Source organism: Bos indicus, chromosome 23, assembly GCF_029378745.1.
Source record: "Bos indicus isolate NIAB-ARS_2022 breed Sahiwal x Tharparkar chromosome 23, NIAB-ARS_B.indTharparkar_mat_pri_1.0, whole genome shotgun sequence".
Taxonomy (NCBI): Eukaryota; Metazoa; Chordata; class Mammalia; order Artiodactyla; family Bovidae; genus Bos; species Bos indicus.
The window spans coordinates 271282-278491 of record NC_091782.1 but is presented as its reverse complement, the minus strand read 5'-3'; the positions used below and the strand labels follow the sequence as shown (position 1 = coordinate 278491).

The following is a 7210-nucleotide window of genomic DNA, read 5'->3' as shown; positions in this document are numbered from 1 at the left end:
GTGAGACCGGTATGTCAGGGAACTTTTTGGGTCGCATCAAGGATGTCAAGTACCCTTTCAACCTTCAAAACAGAACGTGGGCCTTGTCTTTAGACGCTGTAGCGGGAAATGGCTTCATCTTTCGATAACGGGGGAACCTCCTTGTTTTTCTCAAGTTGGGGCAGGATTCTCGAGTTACGACAGGGAACTCAGAGTGCCTCTCGTGTGGGCCCAGGGAAGTCCAATCTTCCATTCAAGTTGCGAAGGAGAGCTGGGGATTGCTCTTGAGTCACTGCAGGGCAAATAGACCTCATCTAGGCTTGTGTCCAGAAACTAATGTTCCTCTCCAAGGGCGACAGGGATCCCGGGGTTGCATTGCAGACTCACCCAGGGAGTCAGGCCTAGTCTCGGGTGGAAGCAAAGAACTCGGCTCTCCTCTCCAGTCGTGACGGGTGTCTCTTGGAACCCATTGCGTGGCCTATAGGGAGTCAAGCCTCCTGTGGAGTTTTGAGAGAGTACTCGGGATTGCTCCTTAGGCCCTGTGGGAAAAGAAGGACCTCATCTCTTGATGATGTGGGAGTCTCAAGGTTTTTCTGGAACTGCGGCACCGTGCAGGTTTTCTCACGAGGTACGATGGGGAGCTCAGGGAGCCTCTCGTGTGGTGCCAGGAAAGTCAGGTCTCCATTCGAGTGGCAAGGGTGGGCTCGGCATTGCTCTCGAGTCGTCGTTGGGGAATTGGGCCTCAAGACGCTTTGAAGAAGGACTCTCGAGATCTTTCTCGGGTTGCGACATGAAACCCTGGGTTCCCTCCACGTGTGCTGATGACCTCAGGGAGCTTCTCAGTGTGCCTCTGAGAAGTCAGGGATATGGGGGATTTGGGAGGGGCCTCTCGGGACTCCACTGGGTTTGGTGCAATGGAAGAGGGCCTCATGTCCATTTGAGGCAAGAACCTCAGGGTTCCTCTCCATTTCTGACTCCGATTGCAGGGTCCCTGCAAAGTTTGGACAGGCGAGTCAGGCCGAGTCTTGTGTTGAGGAATAGAACTCCGCTTGCCTCTCGAGTTCTTCCCAGGGTCACAGGCCACTTGTCCAGCTGTATTTGGAACCTGCAGGTTTTTCCGGATAATGCACCTGGGTGTCAGTGCCCCTTCGTGTTGTGACTTCATCCACAGGGTTGCATTCGAAGAGGTGTCCGGGCATCAGGCCCTTATCAAGAGTGGACCAGAAAATCAGGGTCTTTCGGAATGTGGAACCACCCACGAGGCTGCGTCTCGAATTTCTTCGTGAGACTGGCCTCATCCTGCGGTGCAACGGGAAGGTCGAGAATCCTTTCTAGACAAAGCAGGGTAATGGACCCTCCTGTCGAGATCAGAAGGGGAGAAGGGGCTCAGATGAAGTGGTGCCGGGAACGTCGGTGTTCCTCTCGAGGGACACCGGTATGTCGGGGAACTTTTTGGGTCGCATCTAGGGTGCCAATTACCGTTTCAACCCTCAAGACGGAACGTGGGACTTCTCTTGAGATGCTGTATCGGGAAAGGGCTTCATCTTATGATGTCGGGGGAACCACGTGGTTTTTCTCGAGTTGTGGCGGGATCCTCAACTTACAACGGGGAATTCAAGATGCATCTTGTGTTGGCCCACGGAAGTCCGATCTTTCATTCGAGTTGGGAGGGAGAGCTGGGGATTGCTCTCGAGTCACAGCAGGGCAAATAGACCTCATCTAGGCTTGTGTCCAGAAACTAATGTTCCTCTCCTGGTGCAACAGGGATCTCGGGGTTGCATTCCAGACTCACCCGGGGAGTCAGGTCTCGTCTCGAGTGGAAGCAAAGAACTCTGCTCTCCTCTCGAGTCCTGACAGGTATCTCTTGGAGCCCACTGAGTGGCCTAAAGGGAGTCAAGCCTCCTGTGGATTTTTGAGAGAGGACTCGAGATTGCTCTCCAGGCCATGAAGGAAAAGAAGGCCCTCATCTCGCGATGACGAGGGAGTCTTCTGGTTTTTCTCGAGCTATGGCACCAGTGTGTGCCGAGGACCAGCCCAGGCTGATCCAGGGAGTTTGAATCGGGGACAGTGTCGGCAACGATCAGGATACAATAGCTTCAATTAGGTATTTACTAGAGATTTAAAGAGTAATAGAATGAGGATAGCTCAGGGCGGAAATTCAGTGGAGAAAAGTGGCTGAAATAAGGATAGCTCAGTAGGAAAATTCAGTGAAGAAAAGAGGCTGAATAAAATTCCAAAGCAAGGAATTTACATCACCTACAGAGGCCGCAGCCATCCTCCCGTTCTCCCGAAGGAGAGGAGACTCTCAGGCCTCCCCAGTCAGATCTTAGAAGCCCATGCAAAATTACTAGGCTTGACGAGCTTCCCCGTCTCAGAGGAAAAATTCAGCTAGAAGGTGAAAGAAAGAACGACATGGGGAGACCAAGTTTCGGTGAACAAGGCCTGCACTTTATTTTCCAAAGTAGTTTTTATACCTTAAGTTATGTATAGAGGATAATGGGGGAAGTGGTGGAGTCATGCAAGGACAGCAGTTCCTGGTTCTAATTGAAGCCAGGCTTTCAAGCTTATCATATGCAAAAGTTCAGGTGATTTACATCATCTTCTGGCCAGGAGGCCTGTTAACATTTTAAGAAAGTTATCTTTCTCTAAAAGTGATTATTCCAAAGTCAGGCACCAGCCTCCAAAAAAGCATTGGACAAAGCTGCATTCCTATAGGGCAAAAGTGAGGTGGGCTCAATCAAGGAAAGAATTAACTCAAGGGTCCAAGGCTACAAACATTGAGGCTACTACTTACATTTCTATACACCCATTATATCAGTCAATACACTGCCAAGGACACAGTAGGTAAGGGGTATGGAGACTTAGCAACAAACATTGGCTCAATAAGTGAAAAACCCTTCACCAATACAACTTCTAATCAATCTTTTAACTACGCAAAAGAATCTGTGTTTAGTCAGTTTAGAACATCTCCTCCCTCTCACAGTTGGGAGGCTCTGAACAATTACATGTGGCCAGAAAAACCTATTCAGGCAGGCTAGAGGATTTCCAAAGGAGTTTGTAGGTAGAAACACTGTCACACCCAGGAATTATTAACTGGAGCTGTAACCTAACTCTTTTTTCAGAGAGAGGTAGGGGGGGACAGCCCCCCATAAAGTCAGAGGTGTAGGTGAAAGCACAAAGCAGAAAGTAGGAAGACTCTGGTTTTGGGGGTAGATGTTCGAGAATTTCCAGGGGGACTCCTGAGGCTCGATCTCGCCTTTGCGTATGCCGAGCCTCCTTCCTAATGACCTTTGCCACGGGTGGAGCTCACTCCCCGCATCTCCCCCTTTTTTATTTCTTAAAACAGCCAGATGCAACTCAGTCGCGAGCTCTGAATGTTCTGCCAAAGAATCCTGACAATACAAGGAATAATGATTATAAGAAGCAAAATTAAAGCACCAGCAGCGACGTATCCAAGGATATTAGACAGAATGTTTTTTCCTGAAATGAAGTTAGAGAAAGTGTGAAAAAAGTCATTAGCTGCTCCAGTGGTGGTAAAATCCAGTCGAGAGTGTTCCAGGGTCTGTATTTGATTATGAAGTTTCCCTAAGTCCAGGCCAATGTCAGAGCTATTCCAAACACCTGAGATATGATTTTTGATTTTTTTCCCATTCATAATCTGTCTCGTTTACCTTTAAAGATGTCACGCATATCCACCGGTAATCAGCGTGGCATGACAGAGCCATTTTCACTTTTAAAGCCTGGAACTCAGTCCCAATATGCATTATTGCTTCTCCCAAGGCATCTACTCTCATCTCCGATTTTCTATCTATAACTTCCTATGTTGCTAGAGTTAAAGAGACATTTTTAAACATAGTATCAACATATTGGGCAGTATGCACCTGTTGAGTCAATGATACTGCTGCTGCAGTAACAGAAGGAACTGCTGCTATCAAAGCTGATATTCCTAAAATAAGTAAGCCCACAAATTGCCATTGTCGCATTAAATCTTGTAGTTTTTGTAACACAGCGAGGCGGTAATTGTCATACCAGTGGCTAGTCACTGTCACAGGTATCATGAGATAGGGTGGACGTTGTAACACCACAAAAGAGCAGACATTATATTGAGGGGTCAAACAAGATGAAAGCATACATTGTTCACAAGTTACTATATTAGGTCCACCTGAATAATTCATGTGTACATTAAGTCTCTTGGAGTCATTAATAAAAAGAAAAACATAAGGGGAGGGTAAACAAGCTAAAACAGAATAAGTAGAATTGCTATCTGGGCAGTATAAGGAAACAGGAACAGTAGCATCAAGGGCTCTCCAAATTTCAGGTTGCCAATAGGTCTGTTTCTTAGTTGTATAAGACAGCATAGGAGGAACAAATTGATTACAATGCCTTCTAGTGGCATGTATTGGCCAAGGAAGAGGAATCCTATCCCAATTCTCAAATCTGCCCTCAAATGTATCATTGGCCAATGGATCCTCACCTGGATTCGGGTTGATCCAGTCCTGAATAGTATAATCTCCACCTCCTGGTATCCTATAATCAATACTTGAATCATAAGTACAAGATGTCCAAGTCAGATACCCTGTACGACTGTCTATGGTGTTCTATACTTTGTCTGAAGGAGCAACCTTATAACAATTCGGATATTTTGGTGGAGATTTGGAATGCAGGGTTACATAGGGGTCAAGAATCCCAGGCATACGAGCCAATAATACCCAAGCTGATCGATGACATAAAGACCAGGAATCTGTTATAATTATTTTTTTAGAGGCCCCAACACATCCTTCTTTGGTGGGGGTAATAAAGCTTCTAGGGTCATTGTGGAAGTTAAAGCAAACAGGGAAATCACCTGTTAATCCCCTGAAGGTATAATTGAAGTTAATAGGATATTTATCTCTAGTGTAAGAAGTATAGGCTCCTCCCAAGAGCTGATGTTCGTCTGTGTTGACCCATATAGGCTCATTATCCCAAGTAACAACTTGGAAAGTTGGAGGATCTGGGAGATACGCCCAATATTTGGTTGGAATAGGAGAGGCGCTTACCTGACAGGAAAGCAAAGCAAGCATGGCAATAAACATTTTCTCAGGAGAAGCTGGAGATCCCTGTAAGGAAGCTATTCCCCGTGCCTGGGGGCAGAGTGTTTTTATTTGTCCCTAAGTGGATATGGAGGCATTCCGGGTTGCCTGAGTCAGGCGGCCTGACACCCTTTTGTGAGGCAAATGGTCGGGGGGAGCAATATCCTGTATATGAAGTTGAGACATGTACTTGGTGGGTGGATCCGTTCCTTGCTCATCCGGGATCTCCGATGTCAGTTGTCCCGACACCAGCGGCATTTCCCATGCTGGCGGGGGCAGTGAAGGCAGAGGAGGTCCCTTCCTTTTTCCGGGTCGCGGCTGCTGGGGAATCCGGTATCCGAGGGGCTGAGACATGGCGAATCAATCTGTCTGGAACCCAAATTGGAGAATCTGCGTCCAGTGGAAAAATGCAAGCATATCCTCGACCGCTGGTTAACAATGGGTCAGGACCTTTCCATTGTCCGGAAAGGAGGTCCTTCCATTTAACTAATGGTTTTGCATTCAGCTGCTCTGGGCACCAATGCTCCAGGCATTGCAGTAGTTCCGGCCGAATCGGCATTTAAATATTTATTACGAAAAGAGCATGTTGCAAGATTTGATGGGGGAGAGCTACACTTAAACTCTCCTTTTAATTTTTGAATTTGGGTTTTTAATGTTTGGTGTGCTCTTTCCACAATGGCTTATCCCTGGGGATTATAAGGAATGCCTGTATTATGTTTAATTTGAAACTTTAGACAAAATTCCTGAAAAGACTTAGATGTGTAAGCAGGAGCATTATCAGTTTGCAAGGCTTTTGGCAGACCCATATATGAGAAACAAGTAAAGAGATGTTGTATTACATCTTTAACTGCTTCCCCTGTGTGAAAAGTTGCAATAATAACGTGAGAAAAAGTATCTGCAGTTACATGAACAAAAGACAATTTTCCAAATGAAGAGACATGAGTTACATCCATCTGCCAGAGTGCATTAGGTTTAAGACCGCGAGGATTAACTCCCATAGGTAAACTATTTACAGTAGTGGGACAATGAGAACAGGAACGAACAATCACCCGAGCAGATTCTCCAGGAGTCTGAAATTGATATCTTAGCGCAGTAGCATTTTGATGGTGGAGTGGATGAGAGGCTCTGGCCTCCTCAATCACAGTAGCCACTGTATTTCTAGTTAACAAGTCAGCCAAATCATTAAAGGCATTTAAAGGGCTGGGCAATCCAGAATGAGCCCGAATGTGTCCAATAAAATATGCTCGGCTTCGTTTCCAAATTGGCTGTTGCAGTTTAGTTAACAAGTGAAATATTGCAGTTTTTGTTCTCAGGCAGGACCGCAGTCTCAATGTGTGGAAACAGCCTGACCACATACTGAGAATCAGAGTAAAGATTAAATTCCTCCTCTGCAAACATAACAAAAGCCTCTATAACAGCTGTGAGTTCAGCTCTCTGGGCCAAAGTCTCCTGCGTATGTAAAACTTTACGCTGATCTTTTGTAACTATGGAAGCTCTGCCATTAGCAGACCCGTAAGTAAAAACCATTTGAGCATCTGAGATGGGAGAGTATTTACATCTAACAGGGAAAATAACCGGGTGTTTAGACATAAAATTTAGCAAAACATGTGAAAGTAAATGATGCAGAATTTGGCCAAAATAATTTCCTATAGCAATCTGCCAATCCTCATCAAACATTAGAAGAGCATCAAGTTGTTCTTTATTATATGGAATTACAATTTCTGCTGGTTCTTTACCAAACAATTCAATGCTACGTTTTCTCCCTTTCAATATCAACGTAGCTATCAGTCCTGGATAAGAGGCCACTACTTCTTTAGCCTGGGTGGGGAGATGGACCCATTCTAGGGGGCCATTTTGCCATAAAACTCCCGTAGGTGCTGTTGGAGTAGCTAGGCAGAGGAATTGCCAATTTGTTTGTAAATTAACTCTTTTTGCACAGCTATCAGATAAAGCTGCTTCCACTTTTTCTAAGGCCTCCTGAGCCTCAGCAGTTAACTGTCTCTTAGAAGTTGGATCAGGATCCCCACGTAAAATGTTAAAAAGAGGTTTTAATTCAACTGTGGTTAATTTTAAATAAGGTGTGATCCAATTAATGTCGCCTAAAAGTTTTTGATAATCATTTAAAGTAACAAGGTGATCTTTTCTCAATTTTAATGGGGCAT

At 45.5% G+C, this 7210-nt stretch overlaps 1 pseudogene; it reads right to left on the bottom strand.

Moving 5' to 3' along the window:
- Positions 1-1365: 1365 nt before the first annotated feature.
- LOC139179032 (endogenous retrovirus group K member 9 Env polyprotein-like) lies at positions 1366-5402 on the bottom strand (annotated as a pseudogene).
- Between the last annotated feature and the right edge of the window lie 1808 nt (positions 5403-7210).